Below are 27,973 nucleotides of genomic sequence, written 5' to 3' on the forward strand. Positions count from 1 at the left end.
CTGTGAATATACGTATATATATATATATATATATATATATATATATATATATATATATATAGAGAGAGAGAGAGAGAGAGAGAGAGAGAGAGAGAGAGAGAGAGAGAGAGAGAGAGAGTTTGGGGCTGAAACCACCATCAATGGTGTGAGGATTTCTCACTGACCGGTGCGGGTTAAGGTTGAGCTCGTTGACTACTAACGCATCTTGCTACATGTGGATCCATTCTGCAGCCTGCGAGGAAGAGCTGCCTGAAAACAACCCTTAAAAAAGGAGCCCACTGATTGCTGAGTAAGCTATGGCTAAAACCCCTACCTCAAAGAAAATGCTACCTAGAAAAGCAGAGGTATGAGGAGCTGAACAGGAAGAATTGACTTTGGTCTGTGGTAGCCCAGTGAAGGATCTACACCACCAGGCTGGGTGTTGAGTCCATGTGAACCTGATTAACCTGCAGTGAGCACCAGAATAAGGCAGTACGCTCCCTGAATCTGTGCCTGTGTAAGTCACCTTGAGCTCTCCCTACCTTGTCTGCTGCAGCTTGGTGTAAAAATAAATCATAAATGCAATCTGAGGTCTGATTTGAAGAGGGATAAGTGTCCGTGTCAGCTAGACTCTAGGGAAAATTTGGAACTAAACTTCCATCCAAACTCAACAGTATCACAATTGTGACTGGTGTGTACTTTTCAGTTTGTTTGGGTGGCGGGTTTGAGCTTTGAATCCAATGAAGACCCAGTGAAGGAGAACTCTGCACCCATGTTTTGCCCAGCAAGTGCAGCGTCTATCCACCAATGTCCATGCTGCCACACTTTTCATGGATCAAAGGCATGTCCCTGTGTATAACTACGCTGCTTAAGAACAGCACAGCTATCTGCAGGGCCAAAGCACAGGCAATTGCTGCCACTGACCAACAATTGCATGTGATCACACTCACCAGCAAGTGTGGCAACAGAGCCCAGGCGGCAACATAATGAGGGGACACCCGTGCTGCAACAGCAACATAAAGAGATACTGTGTGCAACCGAAGCTATGGGGAAACAAGAGCATTCCAGAAGGTATATATGGGGCCCGGAGATAAGTGCATGTTACCGGCCTTGGTCTCCCAGTTTCTACTATCTGGAGGAAAATACCTGAATTGAGATTTACTAACTCTGTTTGTATTTTTGCTCTGATCTTGTGGAAAAACCTGTAAAAACGTAGAATAAATTTTATTGCTGGGATGGCAGTACTTGCACTCTTTACATTTCATGTGTAATACAAAATTTTCCAGCTATCGCAACAAGAATTTTAGATTCTATTATGGACACTGAGGCGAGGATTATGCTTACTCAATTTCTTTACTGACTCAACAGTGGCCAATGGGAAGTAAACTACATAAGTAAAAAACAACATTTCCCATGAGGCTTTGAAGAACGCCTCCTCAAACAGCCAATGGCAACACATCATAGTGTACAAAATAGAGAGGCACCATCTTGGCTTCCTCTTTCTGTGCAAACCAGTCCATAAAGGCTGAACAAAAAACACATTTCCAACTCTCAACAGAGAGACAAACAGCAGAGTTCCATTCTCAACGGAGAATATAATCTAAGAATCCAAAGATCAGCACCCATCCTCCAAAAGCGAGGTGGTCCATCTCCAGCCGGAGGAGACAATTTAGTTCTGTTTAGAATCATTCCCTGAAACAGAAACACGTTTGAAAATAGGGAACCACAATGTCTGACTTCTCAGGGTGGGTATCAACAATTTATGGAAATTTACTCATACAACATCACAGTTAATATTAACTGTCCCAACGGGTGGGATACTCCTCACCTCAATGTCCTTAATAGAATCTAAAATTCTTGTTGCGATAGCTGGAAAATGTTGTATTCTATGTCAGGCCAGAGGCTTCAGATTATGCTGGTTCAAAGCTCATCAATAACAACAGAGGAAACATGAGCAATAGGCATGTAGTAGAACACTTTAAACATTGAATCTGATGACCAGTCCGCCGCTTTCAAGATATCCTCTAAGCGAGATCCTAACATGTATGCTTTAGAGGCCATAGCTCCTCTAGCACAATGAGCACCATATACAGAAACATCAATTCCCGCTTCTGACATCACCCATCTGACCCACCTAGCTAAGGTGGCAGTCGAAACTGGTCTAAAAGGTTTTAGAATCGCCAATAACAATTGACCCAAAAGTTCAGACCTATGTGCAAGAGTGCGTTGCTCATAGACTTTTAAACATTACAAAACACATAATTTATTATTGTGCGGGAAAGCAGGATACTCAACCGAACGTGACATCGTTTTCGTCCGTCTTGTGATGATGAAAGAGACATCTTGTGGAGAAAACCTTCTACCTGCTAGATCTAGAGCACGCACATCAGACACTCTGCGGCTTGAGACTAAATATAGCAACATGGTGAGCTTGGCTGATAGCTGTTTCAAAGAAAGGTCTTTATTATCCGGCCAAGACTCAAGTAAGGAAAAGACCTTAGAGACATCCCATAACATTGAATACCTGGGACGAGGAGGATTAGACACCCTATAACCTTTGAGTAACTTACACACCATGGAATGCATCCCCACCAGTTTACCATCAATAGAATCATGACCTGCCGAGATTGCTGATCTGAAGTTGTTAACCGGCCTGTATGAAAGGCCTGATTCAGCACATTCCGACAGAAAATTCAAACCCCTTCTTTAACATCTGATCCCACGGGCTCCACCTGCCGTTGAAGGCACCAACCCACCCATTGCTTCCAGGAAGCTGAATATCGTTTCCGGGTGGATGGAGCGCAAGTTTGTTAAATAAAGCCGGCAGCCGCCGATGAAAGGCCGTCAATGCTCTTGTGTCTCCTGAGAGCGTCCATACCATGAGAGACAGTTGGTTCTGCAGGACAAGTGGATGGGGAGCTCCCACTGGGTCCTGGAGAAGCATCTGGAATATTGGAAGTTGAAATGGAAGATCTACAGACAATTCCAATAGTGTGGGAAACCAGTACTGAGTCTTCCACAATGGTGTCACCAACACTATCGAAGCTGCCTGTCGACGGACCAGGGCCGCCACTCTTGGGGTCAGAGCAAAAGGAGGAAACGCATAATTCCTTTGAGACCCCCAATGCTGAAGGATTGCATCCATTCCCATTGCAATCGCGTCCAGTCTCCAGCTGAAGAAAAGTGGGAGATGGGAATTGAGACGAGAGGCTGAGAGGTCTATCTTGCAAGGACCTTGCATATTCATGATCTCCGGAAACAGAGAAGGATGAAGTTTCCAGTCGCTGTAATCCCTCAGGAATCTGGAGTTCCAATCCACCACCTAATTGAGCTTGCCCGGCAGGTATTCCGCTATGACATTGATCTTCTGATTCAGGCAGAAATGCCAGAATTCCTTCACAATGTTGACCAACATACATGACTTTGTTCCTCCTAGGCGATTGATGTATCTCACCGACGAAACATTGTCCATCCGGAGGAGGATGCAAGAATTGCTCTTCAGAGGAGATATTGATTTTATCGCAAACGATCCTGCTAATAACTCGAGGCAGTTGATGTGCAATTTCAACTCGTCGGCTGACCAACGTCTGCCTGTGGCAAAATCTCCACATCGAGCGCCTCAACCCTGACGACTGGCGTAGGACTCGATAATGAAGTCTGGAGAGGCGCCAAAAATCTCCCTTCCGTTCCAGGCCGTCTTGTGCTCCAGCAACCAAAGAAGCTCCTCTTGAGCGTCTGGAGATAAGGGGATCAGGTGATCGGAATGAAACCACTTTTGTAAGTAATAAATCTTGAGGCGTTAAAGGGCTCGATAGAGAAGAGGCCCGGGAAAGATGGCTTGGAAGGAGGAGGTCTGGAGACCTATGATCCTCGCCAATACTCTCAACATAATCATCTGTTTGGACAGAGTGTTCTTGATCTCTCGTTTGATAGATCTGATCTTGGTTACAGGAAGAAGTTGCGCAGAAACTGAAGCTATTAGAAGCCCAGAAAGTCTGTCTGCTGGCTTGGGAGAATCATTGACTTTTTGATGTTTATGACGAAGCCCAGGTCCTGTAATAGGGACATTGTCCACTCCAAATGAGTGAGGAGAAGGTTCCGATCCTGCGCCAAGAGCAGCATGTCGTCGAGGTAGACAATCATGCGCACTCCCATTTCTCGAAGGCGGGTGACTACTGGTTTCAAGAGCTTAGTGAAAACCCACGGAACTGACAACAGGCCAAATAGGATTGAACAGTAACTGTACTATTGCCCTTTCCATTGGAATTGAAGGCATTTCTGATGAGATGGGCAAATTGGGACCGTGAGGTAGGCATCTTTCAGGTCCAAGTGGACCATCCAGTCCCGTTCTAACAGGAGGTCTCTCAGAAGAGGGATGCCCTCCATCTTGAAATGCCTGTATATCACAAAGGGGTTGAAATCCCTGAGATTTAAGACCAGTCTCTGACATGCTCCTTTCTTTTGCACCAGAAAGACTTTGCTGCAAAACCCTCAGGGGATGAAGGGCCCTACGGCAATAGCCTGTTCGGCCAAAAGCTCTTGAAGTTCGAGTCCATAAAATTCTGTTCTTCAAGGGAAAAAAGGAGAGGACAAGGAGGAGACATCTGAAACGGGGAATCTAGAAGCTCGATCTGGTAGCCCTGTACAGTGTAAAGGATCCACGCATCGGTGGTCGGATGTGTCCAATTCACAATAAAATGCAACAATCTGTCCCCTAAGGAACTCATCGGAAACAAAGGACTTAATCCGAGGACTGGGAATCGAAGTTTTTGTATCCTCGGTTAACACCCATGTTGAAACGGCCATTGAAGCCTCGAGACATGGATGGGTAGAAGCCTGATTGGTCTGGTTCTTGGGTGTAACCTCTTCACCTGGGAGCGAAGCATCTTTAAGGACTGGGATTGACATAGCGGCCGGGCGAGCGTCCCCTGCCACGCCCGGCCCTACCAGAGACCTGAAGGAAAACTCTCTTCAATGAGGACTGCGATTTATCAAGTGAGGCGAATGTACTCACAAACTTGGCAATGTCCTTCACAAATTGTTCGCCAAAAAGCTGACCTTCTGCTAGCGGGTCCGGTTTGGACGAGGCTAGCACCACCAAATGCAAATCAATTCGTAGGAGGACAGATTTGTGCAGTTCAGATGCCAAGGCGCCGTTCGCGTTGTCAAGAAGACAGATCGCCCTTTGGGCCCACCCCGCCATGACCTCGGGGTGAATAGTGGCCCCTGTTTCCTGAGCTTGAAGGGCTAGCTCTAGAATTTTGCACAGAAGGCCAGCAATGTCCAGTACCTTATCTTGGCACCCCTGGAGGGCATCATCGATCCCTTTTTCAGATCATTTTTATATTTCTTCAAGAAGGTAGTCATTGAAGAGTCTATGTCTGGAGTAACTGCCACCTTGTGCGCTAAATAAGGACGTGAACACTCCGATTTAAGGCGAGCCCTCACATCCTTGTCAAAACTCTTTCGTAAATGAGTTTGCATGTATTTGGCAACTGCGGGGGTGGGACCCAGTCAGTTGAGCGAGGGTGGATGATGTCAGAAGGGTCAAACATGAAGGGGGAGGGATGACGGGGAAGAAGAGTGTTTGCGTTTTTTAGTGCATTTACGAGGCCTGGACTCTTGGGAGGAGTCAGTGTCGGTGTCTGTAGTGGTATCTAGAATCTGGATAGGAGGGGGATGGCGTGGGAATGGCCGGGGCGCCATCTTGAGCCTGCTCTTTTGACTTGTAGGGCTTAGAATAAGTGTGCACATGGGCCCATGGGAGGCCGGGAGGTTAAGGGGAAGGAAGAGGCACTGAGACGGGGGAAGCCCAGAGGGTGTAGGGTTAGCAGGTACGAGAAGGTCTAGATGCTGGGATATAGGTAATAAGGTGGAGGAGAGTGCCTTATCCAGCTTGGCATCCAGCTTTTTGTCCATAATATCTTCCATTGACTCATCATAGTAATATGCTTCGTCCTCTTGGCCCTCACACGCAGCTACCTCCTCCTGGTAGAACTTACAGTCCACCATGTCTCAGTTGAATAACAAAAAATATTCACTCACAATTCCCCAGAGGGATGCACAATTATCAGCCCAGACTTTCTTTTAAGATAGGGCGTCAGGTGGGAGCAGTGCCTGGGCAAAGGAGCAAAGGAAAATTCTACAAAATACTGATAGCTGTAGGACTAATGGGGGGTGATAACCCCCAGTTGTAGCACAGAGTAGGAGTGCCAAAAATTAACTTCCCAGTCAAGCTGGGGGTTGAAGGGTTAATGCTCACCAGTGCTGGGATTGAAACGCTGCTCTAATTGCTGCAAATCGGCCCGTTAAATTCTCCAATGCCAGCTGTGTGGATCCCCGATTCAGCCTGGGGTAAGATGTCTCTCCGGCAATGATGTGGGAGCCGCGTGCACACGCAAGCTCCCGAGGCGCAAGTCGGCTGCCCGTCCGGGCTCCGACGCGAGCCTCGCTCCCTGGGGTGGGGCTAATCCCCGCAAATGCTCAAACGAGTGAGGACAAAGCCAGCGATGCTGGCAGCAGCAGGAAGGCTCAATGCGGGGGGAAAACCTAGGCGCAAAACACGCTTGAAAGGGGGAACAAACACAAGTGAAAGGGCACGCGAAGAAGCGGAGCGTGAACCCATCAATCAAGGCAAAAGCAAATTAGAAGCGCAGCACAGCGTAAGATAAAAACACAGAAAAACGATATTACAATAAGCACCACTCGTGCATAACAAACCAAACAAGCGATCAGACAATTGATTAACAAGGCAATATATTTGTAGTGGATCCAAACAGAGAGGCACTTATCTTGACTTCGGAGCAGCAAAGAAAGAGGAAGACAAGATGGTACCTCTCTATTTTGTCCACTATGATGTGTTACCATTGGCTGTTTCAGGAGGCGCGGTTCAAAGCCTCATGGGAAATGTTGTTTTTTACTTATGTAGTTTACTTTTCGTTCGCTGCTGTTGAGTCAGTAATGAAATTGAGTAAGCATAATCAGAAGCCTCCGGTCCGGACATAGAATTAGATGAAAGGGCTTAGACCAGCAGGTGTGTTTATCAGGGCACAAGTCCTAAATAAAGAAGTGGGGGGACCCTCAAAGACAGGAAGTGATGTCACGATATAAAGTGAGTGACGTCACTAAAGGTAAAAAAAATAGAAGTGGGGGGACGCTCAAAGACATGAAGTGATGTCACGACAGGAAGTGACGTCACAAAAGGTAAAAAACAGATTTCTATCAATGGAAAAGAAAACACTCATAGGGAATGCTGCAATTCCCCTCCTAAGGGAAACCATGTTGTTCCAAGAAAGATGAGAAAACAGAAGTGCGCTTCATTTGCAAACTCTGTAAAGCGTTGCTAATGTGTAAAGTAATGATGGGTCAAAGTAGTGTGAATTAAGGGGGGGTGTTGGAAATGGTTGTAAAAGAAATAAGAAATGGAGTGAACGTATGCACGAAGTATGTCAAGGTTGGGAGATCAACGGGGCGGCCGGTCCGGTAAGTAACGCCATCATTGTCCAGTCCAACTTTTGGGCTGGGGGGACGGCGTCCACCCGGTAAAATAAGTTAGAAGACGTGGGGGGACGCCGTCCAGCCGCGTGGTACCCGGACTCGAGCCCTGGTGTTTATGAACCAGCCCCACCATAGCTGTCTTCCAGTTTCTCTCGCTGGCCACCTGGAGACTATAATTTTTCCTCTTTCTCCCACTCTGCATTGCTCTCCTTTATCTCTCTCCTCTAGTAACTGTATCCTCCTGCTTTACTCCTTGAGCTTTTCCATTGTTGTTTGTGGTTTTTCGTTTTCTTTTAGCACAAGATACCAATTGAATGATTTCATAACAAGTTGTGCAATTTGATCCAAAGAATTTGTGATAATGGCTATGAGGTAGTTTTCCCTGAATGTCAGCTGTGGGTGGAAACACAAAAGCAAGCACGAAGTTTTAGACAATGAGTCGGCAATCAGTGCCAGGGTGTACTTTCAACAAAGATTGTGACCTGAATGCAGTGACCCTGGGTAAGTTGCAAAAAAGGCAGCATTCTGGCTGGTCTCAGCCCTCATGCTGGGGTCTAACTGTGCTGGGAAGACCTTCAGGGCAGCCAAAAGCACAAGAAGGCATGTAGATTAGATTTAAAATGCTTAGTAGTATTGTAAATGAAGTCAGCTATTTTCTTAGCTCTCTCGAAACTGTGTAGTACGTTATCTCAGACACTATAAGTATCTAAACAATGTTAGTCTTAACAACACTTTTACAATCATATCTCGGTTACGAATTCTTTTATAAAGGTAGTTCATTTCCTGTCATCTCAATTTCCCAGCTTGACTGTGATAACATATTGTGCGAAGATTTTCACAACAACAAGCATGACATTTAAAGTACTGTGTGAAACTTGCTTGAATATTATACGTGCCATATCACTCGATTTTAAACGTTGGTTATCTTATATTATTAATCTCTGTATTTCCAAGAAGTCCTCTAGCAAATCTTGTTTTCAAATATTGTTAAAAAAATAAATAGGATTTCCTGATGCAATCAATAGCATGGCTTGTTTCTTTTGCAACACAGTTCATGCATTAATTGAAATGTAAATGTTTTTAATTTAATAAATATTGATTTTATCCAAGATGTTTCCCGAATACTATCTTATTATTACAGTTTTGTTCTTCTGAGCACTATCACCACCCAAAATAAATTCTTTTTTTTTGCTAAACCATTTTGGGGAATATTTAATAGTTTGATTTAACTGTACTCAATCCTAGGTATCTCAAAGCTGCATTCTTTCTTTTGTGCACAATGATGGGGTTGCCATTTATCTGGTACAGGAGTTTTAAAAAACAGTCAAAACAAGTTCTTGCCCAAGTTGGTCTGCAAATTGGTTTTAACATCTTTGCTCTTTCAAACTTCTTTCTTGTTTTTTTCCCAAAAGAAGCCCACATGTGTAGGAGATGTCAGTCTCATTCCTACCAGGGGTTTATAATCTCTACCCTTCTGCTCGTGGATGAATTTCAGTAATATATGTTTTTGCAACTTGCCAATCTTTGCTCACACTATTTTCTCTGATTATTAAGTATCACGAGGTGGGAGGCTGACCAAGTCAAAGTGGCGTCCTCCTCAATTTTCTGGTTTTAGGTTTTAGGTATGGAGGGGATGTGCACAAGGTGTCAACCAGCACCTATTTCTGGGGCGAAAATTTCAAGAATACTTGAAAGAGAAATTACGTATCGCTGAATCCTCTTCAGAAGTCACAACTCCATGGAGAATTGAGATGCTGATGAGAAAAAGGCACTGCAAGTTGTGGAACTGAAGGCCAACAGCTTTTGTTAGGATCAACCTGTTGATGCTGCTAAATGCCTCAACTACTGTTCCACCTCACGTCTATTTCTTCCATTAACAAACAGCAACGTTAATGTTTTAAAAATAAACCCAGCACATTTTGATTAGTCACTAAATGCAGTTTAAAAATGTCATTTACAAGTTCCACATGTTTGTTGTCACTTTCAGCCACTTCCAAACACAAGGCCCAATTCATAAAAGTAATCTGAGATAAAATCCTAAATTTACGACTTTTGGTATTCCCAAAGGGCCTTTAGGAGTAGTAAAGTTAAGATTTTGTCTCAGATTACTTTTGTGAATCGGGCCCATAGTTGCAAAGTTGATATACGGAAAAAATACATATGAATTATAAAAAGCAAAATCCAAAATGTTCTTTTGGTGTCTATTTGTGTTTATGTTATGTTGCTGTTCCTGTCAAATAGGCCCTTGATCGTTTAAGTGAGTATTATAAGACCATGGCATCAGTTTTGTAAGGTTTTGTGTGAATTGCGTATGATAATTATCTCTGTTACGTGGGAGTAGGAATTGTTCCCTGCTCCAGACATTTCCCGACCTTCCCTTCCGCTGCGCGCGCTCCTCACGTCCTCCCTCCAAGGGTTCCCCGCCAGCGTTGCTTGCAGTGGGAGCGCCGGTCTCCAGTTGCAGGATGCGTCACCGGGCCACGGGCCTGGGACCAGGCTGGTAGTTTTAGGCCTGGGGCTCCACGTGGACAGAACAGCCTTAAACCGCAACGTGCAAGCGTCCAAGGCCGTAATCTGCACCACGTCTTCTGATGAGAGTCCCGCCTGTGGTAGGTAGATAAGGTGCGTATTCCCCTCCTACAGGTTTTCGGCCTTGGATGACTGCCCGGACATACTCCGACCTTCCTTTCCCTCATCTGCTGCCTGCCCTTGCCAAATGTCTCAGCAAAGAGACGCGCGCTTATCTGAGGCGTTGTGAGAAGAAACATGTTTCCAAAATGCAAACCAATTAGTACCGGCGTGTACCAACGTTTTGAGATTGCTTGGTTGGGGGGGGGGGGAGAGAGCAAAAACGTTTTGCTAAAGTAGGAATTATACCATCAGCATCGAGGATTCGTCGAAAACCGGTTTGGTGGCCTAGCTACCATGAGTGCAGCAAGTGCAGTGGTACCGGGGTCCGAGAGTGAAATATAGATATTTTCCTGTCTGAAGATACAGGAATGAGACGTTGTTGTGGTCCCATTCACACCCCCGGGCCCCGTGCCGCTGCGCCTGATATACCAGGAACCCAGACTGAGAACCCAAATCAGCCCTGGCAGTTTTGAAGGACCAGCCCATGAGAGGAGGGAAGGGGGGAGTGGAGGGTGTTGAGTTGGGAGGTGCAAGTATGAAGCACTGCTGCGTTTGTAACTGGGGCTGATATTGCCGCACCGCTGCAAAATTAGCCTCACAGTAACAAAAAAACGCCCCACCCTTCCACCCTCCCCGCAAAACCTGGTTAAGATCAGAATAGGAGCACGTAGATCCAGCCAGCACCGATGTCACCGACCGTTGCAGACCCCACGTGACACCGACCCTTTGCAGGCTCCTTGATTTGGCAAGCCTGGGAGCTAAACATGCAAAAGTAAGTAGGTTCTCAATTCTTACTGGTTTTCGTTGTATTTCTCATTTGTTTTTAGCATATAACGTTTTCATTGTTACCACGTCGCAGGTATGTTTTCAGAATCCTATAATGATATTCTGACGCTTTGCACGGGGATTATTTACCCATTATTCCTGGTATTACCGAGAGGAGTTTTCCAAGGAGAAAGAGTATGAAAATGTAAAAAAAGCACATTTTATACCTTCATTCAGAAGTTTCTGGAATTGGTGAAACTAGCAGCTGAAGGGTGAGTTCATTGGAGCAAGAACAGAAAGCCTTCGATTGTATCAAAATACTAAGACTGTTTTAAAACACTGAAGTGAGCAAGATTCAGTGACAAAGAACTAGGCGCTTTTTAGCACTCCTTGTAGCAAAGGACCATAACTGGTCACTAAAGGTAGAGGCCTGCTACAGTAAGCAAGATAGTTTTAATTAGCATCTTATTTTTAAGTAATACATGCCTGGGGTTTATTGCAATTAATGCTAACCTGTATAGAAACGTTTAAAATTGTCGCTCTGAGCAATATGTTCAGGCTTAAACCTGATACTTTACTGTGTTTCTTCTTCTTATAGACCACAGCGAAAGCTCATAAGGAATACCAGTGACATCATTAGAACTTGCCCCTAGACCGAGAGACACCACAAGACCCTTTTACGTGTACAGGAAAGTGTAGATGTGATCTCATTGGCCATTCGAGGTAGGACGGGGTGAAATTAGGCCAAATATTTAGGCCTTCTTTTGTGAGTTTACCTTTAGTAGAACACCTTTCTGGCGAAGAGGAGCCTGGAGTTTCACAGCTACGTGCCACTCCCGAGAAGGCCTGCTCTACGGCATTGTGCTCTGTAAACATTGGAACTTCTAGGCCCATGAAACTCTTGCTTATGAACATGTGTGAGCTCCAAAGATCTTAAGTTTACATCCAAGTTAATCTGGCATGTTTAAATGGACGTGTAGGAAGTGAGTCGGAATTGGCCACTGGAGATCCTTTAGAGTCAGGGTGATATGCTCAATGCTAGTGTTGGCAACTGGACTTCCAGCTAAAGCATGATGGCTTTTAGTGGGGGGGAAAACAACAAGGGGGAAGAAATCTTTTTGGCAATCTTGTAGCTATTGATTGTAGATGAAGAGAAACACTGAAATGTTTAGCAACATGCCTCCCTCTGTGCTTCAGGAAGGCGAAAAGCACAAAACAAGAATTCCAAGCATAGAATCAAGAAGAAGATCCAACTTCTAGCAGCAAAATCAAAAATAGAAATAGTATCAAGGTGATAAATAACACAACGAAAACATAGTGAATGAGTGTGTTGCTATGCATCCCCAATTGTAATTGTTTCAAACAGGAACTACCGTCACTGGAAAAAAGGTTCTGCTTCATTTTGTATTGGGAACCTCAAATACCGTCCTATTGACAGACACCATCTTTGGAAGGATTGGCTTGTCCACACCATTTTCCAGAAAGCCATGTGGCAAGCTTGGTAAACAAAGATTAATCAGTCATTTGTTAAGCGCACTACATACCCGCGAGTGTCTCAAGGCGCTGGGGGGGGGAGAGGTGGGGGCCGCTACTGACCGAACAGCCAGATCTTTAGTATCCTCCTGAAGGTCAGCAGGTCTTGGGTCTGTCGTAGGCTCAGTGGGAGGGTGTTCCATGTCTTGGCGGCGAGGTGAGAGGAGGATCTCCCGCCACTGGTTGTTCTTTGGATGCGAGGGACGATGGCGAGTGAGAGGTCGGCGTAGCATAGCTGGCGGTTGGGGATGTAGGAGGAGAGCCGTCTGTTGAGGTAGGCTGGGCCGGTCTTGTGAAGTGCCATGTGTGCGTGGATGAGGAGCTTGAAGGGGGCCATACAGAAATCCTTTTGGACACTCTCTTGACCGTCAGCTGTTCTGTGGAGTAAAGAAACGCTACCTGCTTGTGCTCCATTTCCCTGGTGGGACTCATGGTCCCAGGGTACATCGGTTCCTTTCCTCGCCGTCAGAGGCCCTAATTGTTATCAGCTGCTGCTGCTGTCATCGCGCTACAAAGCGCCGCCTTCCCCATGCAGCGCGGGGCCATACAGAAATCCTTTTGGACACTCTCTTGACCTGCAGCTGTTCTGTGGAGTAAAGAAACGCTACCTGCTTGTGCTCCGTTTCCCTGGTGGGACTCATGGTCCCAGGGTACATCGGCTCCTTTCCTCGCCGTCAGAGGCCCTAATCGTTATCAGCTACTGCTGCTGGGGGAGGTGCTGTCATCGCGCTACAAAGCGCCGCCTTCCCCCACGCAGCGCGGGGCCATACAGAAATCCTTTTGGACACTCTCTTGACCTGCAGCTGTTCTGTGGAGTAAAGAAACGCTACCTGCTTGTGCTCCGTTTCCCTGGTGGGACTCATGGTCCCAAGGTACATCGGCTCCTTTCCTCGCCGTCAGAGGCCCTAATCGTTATCAGCTACTGCTGCTGGGGGAGGCGCTGTCATCGCGCTACAAAGCGCCGCCTTCCCCCACGCAGCGCGGGGCCATACAGAAATCCTTTTGGACACTCTCTTGACCTGCAGCTGTTCTGTGGAGTAAAGAAACGCTACCTGCTTGTGCTCCGTTTCCCTGGTGGGACTCATGGTCCCAAGGTACATCGGCTCCTTTCCTCGCCGTCAGAGGCCCTAATCGTTATCAGCTACTGCTGCTGGGGGAGGCGCTGTCATCGCGCTACAAAGCGCCGCCTTCCCCCACGCAGCGCGGGGCCATACAGAAATCCTTTTGGACACTCTCTTGACCTGCAGCTGTTCTGTGGAGTAAAGAAACGCTACCTGCTTGTGCTCCGTTTCCCTGGTGGGACTCATGGTAAGAAAGAGTACAATGTTATATCTGCTGGAAACCTCAATGAAAACTTTATTAACCCCAGTGATAGAACTTCTGAAGGAGCTGGAGAAACAAATACAGGACCTGAAAAAAGACACAAAAACCCAGCTGGAGAATCTGGCTAAACAAATAGTCATTGTTAGTGTGCCCAAGCCTAAAGTTACTGCAACAACACTAAATAAACCCGGTCCTACACTGACAAAGAGTCTCCTAAATAGTACTTCATTAAGTTCAACTAATCCTGAAAAAGGAAAACCCCTTAATAATCAACGTCAAAAACTGTATCAATACCTAAAACTCCGGTCCCAACTGACAAAGTAGTTTCAGTTCCACAAACCCTTAATTTACTACAGGACAAAGACAAATCAGATAAAAGGGAAGTGCGTAGAAGCATACACTTACCCCCAAAAGCTGCACCGTATATTGTGGTTCTCACTGGAGTGCCTGAACTAGATGCACAATCAATTGAAAATAATGGGGCACTTGTAAATAAGATTATCCATTGGCTGAATAATAATAACCCTCTCCCGCCAGCCATCAGAAGTAATATTCTGATGGTTGAAAGGGCACCATGGATTGGGTATAGTAAAAAAAGGGTACAGGGCGACTGTGTGGTGATAACCTTTGAGAACCCACGCACTGCCGAATATATCACAATGAGGGCCCCAAGAAACCACGGCCTGTCCATTGTGGCCAGGGCATTATCTTATTTCTACCCTGATGGGGAACATCCGGATAATAGATGGAGTTGGACTAGGGACAATCGACATCAAAGAGGCGGTAATGGCGCAGATTTTGATAGGAATCAGTATAACACACAATGGGGAGGGGGGAATGAAGATGGGTGGAACGTAGTGAAATATAGGGGGAGGACTCCTCACTTTCTCCCGCAAAGGTATGACCCAGGATGGTTTGGCAATCAGCAATTTCCTTCGATTATTCCGTGCTATAACCGGTTTGACTGCCTGGAAATGGTGGATTGACTCCCCGAGACAAAAGAGGTTCCTAAGACATATAAGCCTGTAGACTTGGGGTTGATAAATCTACCGGGGCATGAGGAGACACATGAAACTCGAGCGGTGGCCGAGATTACACAAGGGAGTCAGGGTGGCCAAGCTGGGGTCACTGTAGAAGCGTTACCCATAGAAGAATTCTGTAAGGTGGTCTTCTGGAATGTGGCAGGCTTAAAACAAAAAATTCTCAATCCATCTTGGGATGATGTAATTACTGGTGTAGGCATACTAGCTTTACAAGAAACCTGGGCCACCGCACCGATACATCTAAACGGCTACAAAACCTATTTTACTCCTGCGGTGGGGGGTGCATATGGAAGACCCAAGGGTGGATTGACTATGTATATATCTAACCTGCTAGTTTATGATAGGATTTCCTTTTCTCCTGGATCCAGCTACTATCAGAAAATTGTGATAGATACAAGGAAGGGTCCAAGGATTGTCCTTTTTAATTTCTATAATAATTTTTTAAGTAGCATGATTAAGGAAGTACTCGCCGCTATAACTGCAGACATACAGTTCGAAATTGACACAAAAAAAAGGGGCAAAGTTATGATATTATGGGGGGGTGATTTTAACTGTACATTGTGTAAAAAGGGTCATAAGGGTATATGCGGCCTGATGTTGGAACAGGACATTAATTTGACGCACTTTGAACATACCTTACTTGGTGATTCACTAAATGAGATGATTTTTGATTTTGGGTTTACAAATGAGTTAGCCCACCACACAATGTCATTTGTTCCAACTTTTGTGGGTCGGGGGCCTCGACTACTATTGATTTTAGTTTGTGTACAAATAGCTCTGCTGGTAGATTGATTAGCTCTAGCATAATGGACCTACCTATGAGTGACCACTATCCACAGGTAGTTAAAATGGAGAACCTATTTGTCCCATCCGATAATATAGTAAGTTCTAAGCATATGGCGCAGGATGTGAAGTTAGGTACTCAAAATGGTTATACTCTCAAATGGAGTGGTCCCGGATGATTTTTTGTCCAAATTGTTGAATAAGTGTATGAGTAGCTTTTTGTTCTGTCTGAACGAATATGCTGAGAGTAATGAAATTTTATCTCATTTTAATATTATTACTACCACAATTAAGGAGGTGTTGTGGGTTACAAGAAAAAATTCCCTAAAGTCTAATAGGAAATGGTTTGACAAGAAGTGCACTAAAGCCTTAACAAAGCTTAGACATGCGATTCACAAAAGACCGCTGGATGTAACTCTAATTAGAGAATTGAGGAGGGACTACAACACAGTACTGAAGGATAGGAAGGACCTGATTAAAAGGGATGCATGGGATGAATTATGTTCGGCGTCACAATCAAAGGATTCGGCTGCTTTTTGGAGGGTTATAAACACCCCGCTCCTGTATGATAAAAAAGCACGCATGGAAATCACCGTTACAGAAGATGAGTGGGTGGCTCACTTTTCCTCCCTTTATAGGGCTGTGGAATCAGTCCCCGATACAGGTCATGACCCTACGATGATAAATCTAGACCCACCTAAAGTATTGGTTGTAACTCTTCCTGAAGTTCTTGCGAGCTTGAAGGCAACTAAGGGGGGCAAGGCGGCTGGACCAGACGGTATACCAGCCGACCTTTATAAGGCCAATACTGATTTATGGGGGCCAATGCTAGTCCAGCTTTTCAATGTTGCTTTGGCAAAAGGTCTAATCCCTACCTGGTTTACATCAATTATAGTCCCGATCTTCAAGAAAGGTGACAGGCAGAACTGCACATGTTATAGGCCAATTTCTTTATTGGACTCCTCCATAAAAATTCTTGGGAGAGTGGTTTTAGTTAAGTTGCAAAGCTGGGCAGAAGAAAATGGGGTGTTAAGTGATTTTCAATATGGGTTCCAAAGGGGTTTAGGGACTATAGAGCAAGGACTAAATTTGTTTATCTTGCAACAGAAGTATATAAGGGTTAAAAAACAACGTCTATACCTCACTTTTGTTGACTTATCGTCGGCTTTTGACTGCGTGTCACACAACAAACTGTGGGCAATTATGGTCGAATGTAGACAATGCTATTATATGCTTCTTGAGAGATCTATATTCTGGGGCCACTGCAACTGTCCGGTATGGGAAAGAGGGAGATTGAAGCAGACACTTTGGGATTGGTCGCGGCGTACGCCAAGGGTGCGTTTTAGCCCCCTTTTTATTTCTGTTATATACAAATGGTTTGGAGCATCACCTCGTGCAGGAAGGTAGGGACATGCCTATGGTGGGCGGGAGGCCTGTCCCTGCCCTGCTGTACGCTGACGATGCAGTCCTGATGGCACGCACCCCAATGGCACTACAAACTTTGGTTACATCTTTTAATAGTTTCATGCTTAGCTTAGACTTGAAAATTAACTGCTCCAAAACATTGTCTATGTACTGTGGGTCAAAAACAAGCAGGCATTTGAAGCCAATTTTTATAAATTCCAATCCCTTAGAAAAGACCTCTACTTTCCCATACCTGGGAATTTTGTTTCATGAAAGTGGCTCATGGACTACTGCAATTAATGCTAGAACCCTGTTATTTTCCAAAACTATTATGGCTTTACAGTGTTTTATAAAAAAGCTAGGAAAAAAACCCATAAAGGAAATTTTAACTATTTATAATGTACTTGTATAGCCGTAGTTACTTATGGATCAGGTCTGTGGGGTTACTCAAATATCAGTTCAATTCAAACCATGGAAAATACGTTTTTATGCCACATCCTGTCCGTCCCTGAAAGCACTGCGACCCTTATATGCCATGCTGAATTGGGTGTGGTGTTCGTCACTGATACAATCAAGATTCAGCCAATCCTTCTTTGGCACAGGGTTTGGACAAGCGATGAATGTGTGGTTAACCGGGGCATCTTAAAAGACATTCTAGCACTGGACAATATTAATGATTTTAAATGGATATGCTATGTCAGAAACTTTCTTCAAGAACTAAGTTGTGCTCAATACTTTGAGGACCCGTCATCAATGGCACATATATCAAGAAGAGACCTGAAAAATCTGTGTATTGCCCACCTCAGGGACAAAAGACAAATGGAGGAGGTGAAAAAAAAGACTGTTTCTGCCCATCAGGATATTTTAAGTGGAGAGAAACTACAGCCATACCTATCATTATATATGTCCAATCATGAACGTTTCCTTCTAACCCGGTTTAGATTTAACATTGTTTTTAGGTTATTACCTTTTCCTGTGATGAATTTCTGGTCGAAAGACCTATGTCCCTGCCCATGTGATGATGTGTCCCCACAATCTGATATCCATATTTTATTCTTTTGTAAATTTTACACTTTTTTCAGAAGAAAACTTATCATTCCCATTCTCAAAGACTTAAATGTATATAGATGTCGCTTAGCGTTTTTAGAGTGTCAGAAAATGGAAACTGTTTTTATGGTAGCATCACTTGCTGAATTTTTTAAGTCAGTTTTTAAGTGTCGTAAATCCATCCAAATGAATTAATTTCTTACGCTGTATATATGTATCTATTTTTGGTGTTTTCTTTTTTGAGATTTTAAATAATGATCACCTGACCCATTGTAAATTGTACCTTTTCATGCTACTTTTATGGTTATTCTCTGTTTTTTAACCAAATAAAGTATTTTGAATCTGAATCTGAGGAGCTTGAAGAATATCCTCTTGTGACGGGGAGCCATTGCAGATATCTCAGGTGGGGGGTGATGTGGCCGTGTCGTTGTAGTCGATTGATGAGCTTGGTCAGGGCTCCCGCATAAAGGGCGTTTCCGTAGTCGAGTCTGCTGCTGACGAGGGCCTGGGTGACTGTCATTCTTGTATCTGTCGGGATCCATCTGTAGATCTTGCAGAGCATGCGGAGGGTGTTGAAGTAGGAGGAGGAGACGGCGTTGACTTGCTTGTTCATTGAGAGCGTTGAGTCGAGGATGATTCCCAGGTTGCGTGCGTGGTCGGTGGGGGTCGGGGCTGCCCCCAGTGCCGTTGGCCACCAGGAGTCGTCCCAGGCTGACGGGTTGGAGCCGAGGATGAGGACCTCCGTCTTGTCCGAGTTCAGCTTCAGACGGCTGATCTTCATCCAGTCGGCGACGGCCTTCATTTCTTCACGGAGGTTGGCTTTGGCGGTGATGGGGTCCTTGGTGAGGGAGAGGATCTGTTCAGTGTCGTCGGCATAGAAGATTTTGTTGAGGTCGTGCTGTCGGGCGACGTGTGCGAGCGGGCCATATAAATGTTGAACAGTGTTGGGCTGAGGGAGGATCCTTGGGGTACGCCGCAGATGATCTCGGAGGCTTCGGATCAGTACGGGGGGAGGCGGACACTCTGGGTTCTGCCGGAGAGGAAGGAGTTGGTCCCTTCCAGAGCCTTGTCTCAGATCCCTGTGGCGTGCGCATAGTGTGCGGTGGCAGACGGTGTCGAAGGCGGCGGAGAGGTCTAAGAGAATGAGTGCTGCAGTCTCCCCGTTGTCTAGCACGGTACTGATGTCGTCGGTGGCGGCGATGAGGGCGGTCTCGGTGCTGTGGTTGCTGCGGAACCCTGATTGGGAAGGGTCCAGGATTCTGTTCTCTTCGAGGTATCAGGTTAGCTGTCTGTTAACGATTTTCTCAATTACCTTGGCCGTGAAGGGGAGCAGAGAGATGGGTCGGAAGTTTTTGAGGTCTCTTGGGTCTGCCTTGGGTTTTTTGAGTAGGGCGTTGATCTCGGCGGGTTTCCAGCTCTCTGGGAAGGTCGTGGTCTCAAGGGAGAGATTGATGACGTTGCGTAGGTGGGCTGTGATGGAGCTGCTTGCTTTGTTGAAGACTTGGTGCGGGAACGGTTCTGACGGAGAGCTGGAGTGAATTGTGCTCATGGTCTTGATGTTGTCATTGACGCTCACGCTGGTCCAGGCCACCAAGGGGACGTGGATGATGGTGTGCGGAGAGTCTGTTTTGTTGCTGTCTCTTGGGGCTGTCTGGGTGTTGAAGCTGTCGTGGATGTCTGCTATCTTGCGGTGAAAGAAGGTGGCGAGGGAGTCGCACAGGGCTTGCGACGGCGGGATGTCGTTGGTGTTGAAGCTGGGTGTCACAACCGCGCTGAAGCGGCACCGGTTATTACGCTAGCTGCGTGATAAAGGGGGAGGAAAAGACATTTAGGGACACACGCGAGAAGCGTGAGACACGGCATTACGGGAAGCCGACCAAGACTACGATTCCCATGACGCTTTGCGAAGTCGCGCGAAAGCCTCAGGTGAATTCAATCGCGGCGTCGCTCTGAAGCACTCAGTCCACTACAAAGCTAAGGAGCGCTGCCGATAATTGTTTCTACGCATCTGTTGGTCCTCAAAGACAAGCTTGTTCTTAGCAGTTTTCCAGACGGAGACGAGTCCATGTTCCTTCGGTGTTGGGAGTTAACGTGTTACAGCTTCTGGCTTTCCTGGACATTGTCTCAGGTATCGTGGGGTTACGAGGTGTTCTCCTCTATTGGCTGAGACGCATTGCCGCGTTCTCTTGCAGAGGAGGAGTGAGCACCTAGTGGCACTTGGGCAGTGCTTCTCTCTGTTGGCGGGGACCGGCTGGTCTCTTGCAGAGAGGTTGAAACGCTCGCAATCTCCTCTGTTGGCTGAGGCGCATTTTCCAGCGTCCTCGTGCAGAGGAGGAGTGCGCACATAGAGGCGCTTGGGTGGTTGTTCTCCCTGTTGGAGGAGACAGGCTTGACTCGTGCAGAGAGGTTAAAACACCCTATACCTTGTATTGCTGCCCCTTTCCTATTACTGAGTTTGATATGTACTTGATGGCTAACTAAGGAGCATTAGTGACACCATATCAGTTTACCTATAACTATAAGGGGAAGACCTAAACCGAGGAGTCCTGCTGTTACAAGGGTTCCAGGCTACTATACTTTATGTGCTACATTGGTTATGTATTCCATTGAATTACCTCAAGAATACAGAAGCAAGAGATATTGAACTCAATCCTTTGAATCTATCTCGCTGAAGTACTCTAGTTTAAGAGGTTGCTTTATGTTGATAAAGGTAGAAGATCACCTCCCTACTATCCCTGGATTGTGAATGATAGCATAGGGAAGGTTAGGTATTGATCTATTGTTGTCTGCTTTTGTCTCCCTTGCAGGTCTACATCCCCACAGTCCCCTTCCCGGTTTCTTTTTTTCCCCCGCTCAATCGCTCCCAAAAGTCTGTGCGTTTTGCAAACCGGACTTGGGTTGATTCAGAGGTGGGCCCCCTTAGAGCATCACACAACCCTGAGGAATTGGAGTCTGACAGCCTTGACATAATTATCGGCCCAAGTATTACTCCCTCCTGGTTGTGTGAAGCATGGCTACTTTAGAAGACGTTGTCGAAGCCCTGGCCTTGATGAAAGGCGGAATTGACCGCCTCACGTCAGGAAGCCGCGACGTTACATGCTAGAGTAGATCAATTGCAGAGAAATCCCTTTGATCTTGGGGGAACAGCACGTCCTCCTTCTGTAGTGGTAGAGATGCCAACACAGGTCCCGTTAGCCCCTCCGGAAAGATTCCATGGGGACATAAAAAAGGTCCAAGTATTTATGACCCAAATACTTTTGCATTTCACCTGCAAACCCAAACTATTCATCACAAACCAAGCAAGAGTCGCTTTTCTCATTTCTTATCTGGTTGGGGAAGCAGCGCAGTGGGCTGTCCCTATAGTACACAATGATGACCCGTTATTGCATGATTGGGATGAGTTCAGAATCTGTTTCGAACGCACCTTTGATCGCAGAGCAGATATGTTCTCAGCAGATAGAGACCTCTTGGAGTTACACCAGGGTAACTCAGATTTAGTGGCATACCTGAATAGCTTTCGGCGGTTGGTTGCTGAAACAGATTGGCCAGAGGCAAAAAGATCTGCTGTGTTCTATCGTGGGTTAACCGAAGAGATGAAAGACGTCCTAGCCCAGATAGATCCTCAACCAACAACGAGTACAGCTCTCATAGACCTAACACTAAGACTGGATCACCGCCTTCGTGAACGGCGAGGAGAGAATAAAAAGAAGGAGAAAATCATGCCTTACGGTGATAAACCAGGGAGTGTAGAAAGGAGTAGCGGAGCTACGGAGGCCATGGACATTGGAACGGTAAGAGCCTCTCTGACCCTTAGCGAAAGAGACCACTGAAGGAAGCAGGGACTATGTCTATACTGCGGAAAAAAGGGTCATTTCCTGAGGGAGTGTCCGGTCAAACCCAAGTATAGCAAACCTCGAGTGGGACAAGCAGTGGTACTGACGGCCGGAACGGAGGAGGGAAACGCCAAAGCTTGAAGAATCCAGAAGGGAGTTCTTCAGGCAGCCAGGTCATCCCTTCATTGAACTCGCGCAGGTCCAGAGAAAACAAACATTTCATCATATCAATGAAACTCATGGTGGGGAATGTGGCTCGAGAAGTACACGCCATGGTAGACTCCGGAGCCACAGGATGTTTCATGGACAAGGGAGTAGCCTCATGTCTGGGTGTTACTCTAGAACGGAAGGAAGTGCCTGAACTGGTATTTGCGGTAGACGGAAAGAAATTGGTTTCAGGACCCATCCAATATCACACCGAAGAGTGCGAAATGGTATATGGGGAATACCATCATGAGAAGATCTCGTTTAACATCATACAGGCGCCTATGTATGGAGCCATATTGGGCCTTCCATGGCTGAGGAAACACGAACCAGTCGTGAACTGGGGGGAGAAAACCATCATGTTCGGATCCCAGTATTGTCGAGATCATTGTATTCATGACCCGAACTCGAGCTCCGGCTATGTTAATCCGATTCATCACGTGGCCACTGTCGCAGAAAAAGAAGTGAGCCTACCCTCGTGTTATCAGAGCTTTGCTGCTGTGTTTAACGATACCCAGGCAGAAGTGTTACCACCACACAGAGACTACGATTGCCGGATTGATTTGATTCCGGGGTCAGAAATACCGTGTGGTAGGGTATACTACCTCACAATACCAGAAAACACTTATTTACGGGAATACCTAGATAAGTTTCTACATCTTGGTCACATACGCCCCTCTCGATCCCCCGCCGCATCGCCTCTTTTTTTTATACCAAAGACCAATGGGGAGTTGCGGTGTTGTATTGACTTTAGTAGGCTTAACGATATCACGATCAAGAATTGTTATCCCCTTCCTCTGATTACGGTGCTTCTGGAGCAGGTGAGAGCTGCGTCCATTTACACCAAGCTCGATTTGCGGGGGGCATACCACCTGGTCCGCGTTAAGAAAGGTGACGAATGGAAAACAGCCTTCAAAACGCGGTACGGACTCTATGAATACCTAGTGATGCCCTTTGGCCTCTGTAATGCTCCTGCAGCATTTCAGTTCTTCTTGAACGAGGTCCTGAGGGAGTATTTGGACGTTTTCACCGTAGTATATATTGACGATATACTGGTGTATTCAAACAAAGAACAAGAACACATGAAACACGTTCGCTTAGTCCTGCAGGCCTTAAGGAAACATCACCTGTTCTGCAAAATATCCAAATGCGATTTCCATGTGGATACCGTGTAATTTCTGGGGGCTATGCTTACTCCCTCCGGACAAGTCATGGCGGAGAGGAAGGTAAAAGCTATAGAAGACTGGCCTTGTCCGCAGAATGTCAAGGAGGTTCAAAGCCTGTTGGGCTTTGCAAATTTCTATCGCCGATTTATAAAAGTCTTTTCTGACATGGTGGTGCCTTTGACCAGACTCACCTGAAAAGGAATAAAATTCCCATGGAACGAAGAAGCCCAAGCGGCTTTTGTGAGGTTAAAGAAAGCGTTCACAGCGGCCCCTGTACTCACGTATGCTAACCCCTCCCTACCATACATAGGGGAGGCAGATGCGTCGGACGTAGCTATCGGAGCAGTACTTTCCCAAAGACAGGATACCACAGGTTATCTACACCCTATCGCATTCATGTCCCGAAAGTTAAACGAGGTAGAAGCCAACTACACCATAGCCGAAAAGGAGCTACTGGCCATCCGATACGCTTTCTTGGAATGGAGACATCTGCTTCTGGGAGCGGCTCATCAAGTCACAGTATATACCGACCATCGGAACCTACAATTCATGCAGGCAGCTCGGCATCTCACACCCAGACAATTGAGATGGATGCAATTTTTCGCTGAATATCATTTCCTGGTGACGTTTCGTCCAGGACAGGAAAACAAGAAAGCAGACGCTTTGACCCGACAAGACACCACTCCTATGAAGGACCAGCCACAGGAGGAATCGATCATCGAACCGTGCAGGGTTGTATGTTCTACGCACACTGAATCATTCCTTCAAAGAGTACGTCAAGACATGAGATCTATGGTATGGAGAAGTTGGCTTCGTTTTCATCCAGAATGGAGACTAAGGGAGGGGATGGCTCTGAAAGGAAGGATACTTCTAGTTCCATCCATTTCCTTGAGGCGTATCGTATTCTCCTGGTGTCATACCATTCCCAGCGCAGGTCATCAAGGTGGCGAGAAAACGTTAGACCGAGTATTGCGTCAACTCTGGTGGCCTACGGTACGGAGAGATGTGGTGACCCGGGTGAAGGAATGCAACGTATGTGCGCAGACAAAGACAGATCATCGACGCAAAGCGGGCCTATTACAGATCATGCCTACCCCTTCTGAGCCGTGGGAGAGAATATCCATAGATTTCATTGCGGGGTTGCTGGAGAGTCAAGGAAACACCGCCATAATTGTGGTGGTAGATTACCTCACAAAAATGGGACATTTTCTGCCGTGCAAAAAAGTACCTACTGCAAGTCAACTAGCCCGGTTGCTGTTAATACTCGTTGTGAGAATCCACGGAATTCCGAAAACTATTGTCTCAGACAGAGGGGCCCAGTTCACAGCAAGATTCTGGAAGACCTGGTGTGCTGCTCTACAAATTGAATCTTCGCTGTCTACGAGCTTTCACCCCCAAACCGACGGTCAGACCGAAAGACTTAACCAGACTCTGAAACAGTATCTGAGATGTTATGTCAATAACAACACAGACGCATGGGTGGAGTGGCTGTGGGTGGCAGAAATATCATACAACAGTGCTAAACATGCATCCACATCATACTCTCCTTTCTACTGTACATACGGGTTTCACCCACGTTTTAACCCTGTTACCCTTCCTGGTCGGTCCAACAAGATACCCGATCTCAGACAAAGGCTACAGAGCCTACGCAAGGTCCTATTGAACACCAGAGCCAATTTACAGAAAGCCAAGACCAGGTACAAAGCTCAGGCAGATAAACACCGTAGAGCAGGTCCCGTATATAAGGTGGGGGATTGGGTCTGGTTATCAGCAAGAAATATACGTTTCAAACGATATAGTGTATTTGGGCCCAAGTACATTGGTCCGTATCAAGTATCCAAGATTGTGAACCCTGTGGCGGTAAAGCTCAAACTTCCGGGACACATGAGAATACATCCTGTCTTCCATGTATCCTTGTTGAAACCTTTACATGGGGTGTGTCCAAACAGACCTGCTCCGGTAGCAATTCAGGGTGAGGATGAATATGAAGTCAGGAGTATACGAGATGCCAAACTAGTGAGAGGCAAGGTGTGGTACTTGGTGTCCTGGAAAGGATATGGGCCAGAGGAAGACTCCTGGGAGCCTTGGGATGCGGTGCATGCCCCCAGACTAGTTGCACGGTTCCATCGTATGCATCCGGGAAAGCCCACAGTCAGCTAGCGTCAAGGGTAGAGGGAGATGTACTGTCACAACCGCGCTGAAGCGGCACCGGTTATTACGCTAGCTGCGTGATAAAGCGGGAGGAAAAGACATTCAGGGACACACGCGAGAAGCGTGAGACACAGCATTACGGGAAGCCGACCAAGACTACGATTCCCATGACGCTTTGCGAAGTCGCGCGAAAGCCTCAGTTGAATTCAATCGCGGCGTCGCTCTGACGCACTCAGTCCACTACAAAACGGCAGCAAAGCTAAGGAGCGCTGCCGATAATTGTTTCTACGCATCTGTTGGTCCTCAAAGACAAGCTTGTTCTTAGCAGTTTTCCAGACGGAGACGAGTACATGTTCCTTCGGTGTTGGGAGTTAACGTGTTACAGCTTCCGGCTTTTCTGGACATTGTCTCAGGTATCGTGGGGTTACGAGGTGTTCTCCTCTGTTGGCTGAGACGCATTGCCGCGTTCTCTTGCAGAGGAGGAGTGCGCACCTAGTGGTGCTTGGGCAGTGCTTCTCTCTGTTGGCGGGGACCGGCTGGTCTCTTGCAGAGAGGTTGAAACGCTCGCAATCTCCTCTGTTGGCTGAGGCGCATTTTCCAGCGTCCTCGTGCAGGGGAGGAGTGCGCACATAGAGGCGCTTGGGTGGTTGTTCTCTCTGTTGGAGGAGACAGGCTTGCCTCGTGCAGAGAGGTTAAAACACCCTATATCTTGTATTGCTGCCCCTTTCCTATTACTGAGTTTGATATGGACTTGATGGCTAACTAAGGAGCATTAGTGACACCATATCAGTTTACCTATAACTATAAGGGGAAGACCTAAACCGAGGAGTCCTGCTGTTACAAGGGTTCCAGGCTACTATACTTTATGTGCTACATTGGTTATGTATTCCATTGAATTACCTCAAGAATACAGAAGCAAGAGATATTGAACTCAATCCTTTTAATCTATCTTGCTGAAGTACTGTAGTTTAAGAGGTTCCTTTATGTTGATAAAGGTAGGAGATCACCTCCCTACTACCCCTGGATTGTGAATGATAGCATAGGGAAGGTTAGGTATTGATCTATTGTTGTCTGCTTTTGTCTCCCTTGCAGGTCTACATCCCCGCAGTCCCCTTCCCGGTTTCTTCTTTTCCCCCGCTCAATCGCTTCCAAAAGTCTGTGCGTTTTGCAAACCGGACTTGGGTCGATTCAGAGGTGGGCCCCCTTAGAGCATAACCCTGAGGAATTGGAGTCCGACGGCCTTGACACTGGGGTTGGAGAGTTCCTTCACAATGTTGAAGAGCTCCTTGCTGTCATGTGCGTTGTTGTCGAGGCAGTCTTTGAAGGAGGTTTTCTCTGCAGCCCTGATGAGGTGGTGGTGCTTGCAGATGGTGTCCTTGTGTGCTGCGTGGCTGTCCGGAGTTTGTTCACTGTGCCATTTCTTCTCTAGTTTCCTGCAGGCTTGCTTGGAATCTAGGAGTTCTGGGTGGCTGGTGCAGCTGCAGTTCCGGCAGGTTAAAGGACTGTGTGCGCGTTTCGGGGCGGCCTTGAAGCAGTTGTGGGTCCGTCCCGGTATGAGAGCTTGCAGAGTGCTGGCTTCGTAGTGGCGGCGGTCGTCGTGGCGGGCGGGGGGCCAGGGGTTCTGGCGCTGGGCGCGGTCCAGGCCCGGATGGGCGCTGACGGGCGTGCCGCGTGCCAGCAGCATGACAGCACAGCGGCCGGCATGTATGGGGAGGTGGGAGTGAGGAGCAGCTGGGAGGCGAGGGCAGCGAATGGGCAGTCAGGGGGCGGAGCCCCAGAGGATGCAGCGGCGGGGCAGTGAGGGGTGACGAAGCAAACAAGGCAAAAGGGCACAACAATTGAGGGAGGAAACAAGTGGCACAGAAGACAGAGAGGTCCCAAGAAAGGGCATAAAGGTCACAAAAAACAGGGGGAAACAAGTGGCACAGAGGCAGAAAGGTCCCAAGAAAGGGAAGAAAGGTCACAAAAAAACTGGGGGAAACGAGTGGCACAGAGGGCACAAAGGTCACAAGAAAGGGCGGAAAGGTCACAGAAATGCAGGGGCAGCTAAGCAACAGAAGGCAAAAACGGGCAGAGAGACACGGGGCAGCTAGTGGAGCAGAAGGGAAACTTGGCAGAGAGACACGGGGCAGCAAGGGGAACAGAGGGAGAGAACGGGCACAGACCACGTACAGGCAGCGGGGGAGACAGGCAACAGCAGTCACAGACACAACAATGAAAATGCAGTCACTACAACGGGAGCAATGAAAGAAAATCCAGGATATACAATGGAGGATGAGCAAACATACGGCCTACCACTGGCCACCAGGGATGAGGCGCAGGTGGTAGCCTGCGGGTGGAGGAGGGCCTTGAACTTCCTCAGCTGCGGCAGCTGGGGCAGGGACACACAGGCGGTGCTCTGCGGAGGGGGAGCGACCTACCTGGAAGGATCAAGGGTCGCTCTCCTCACCGCGCAGCGGCCGGCCTATATGGGGAGGTGGGAGGGAGGAGCAGCTGGGCGGCGGAAGGTGGGGGCAGCGAATGGGGAGTCAGGGGGGCGGGGCTGCAGGGGATGCAGCCGCGAGGGGCGACAAAGGAAACAGAAGGCAAAAGGGCACAATAATTGAGGGGGAAA

Source organism: Lissotriton vulgaris, chromosome 2_2 (assembly GCF_964263255.1).
Source record: "Lissotriton vulgaris chromosome 2_2, aLisVul1.2, whole genome shotgun sequence".
NCBI lineage: Eukaryota > Metazoa > Chordata > Amphibia > Caudata > Salamandridae > Lissotriton > Lissotriton vulgaris.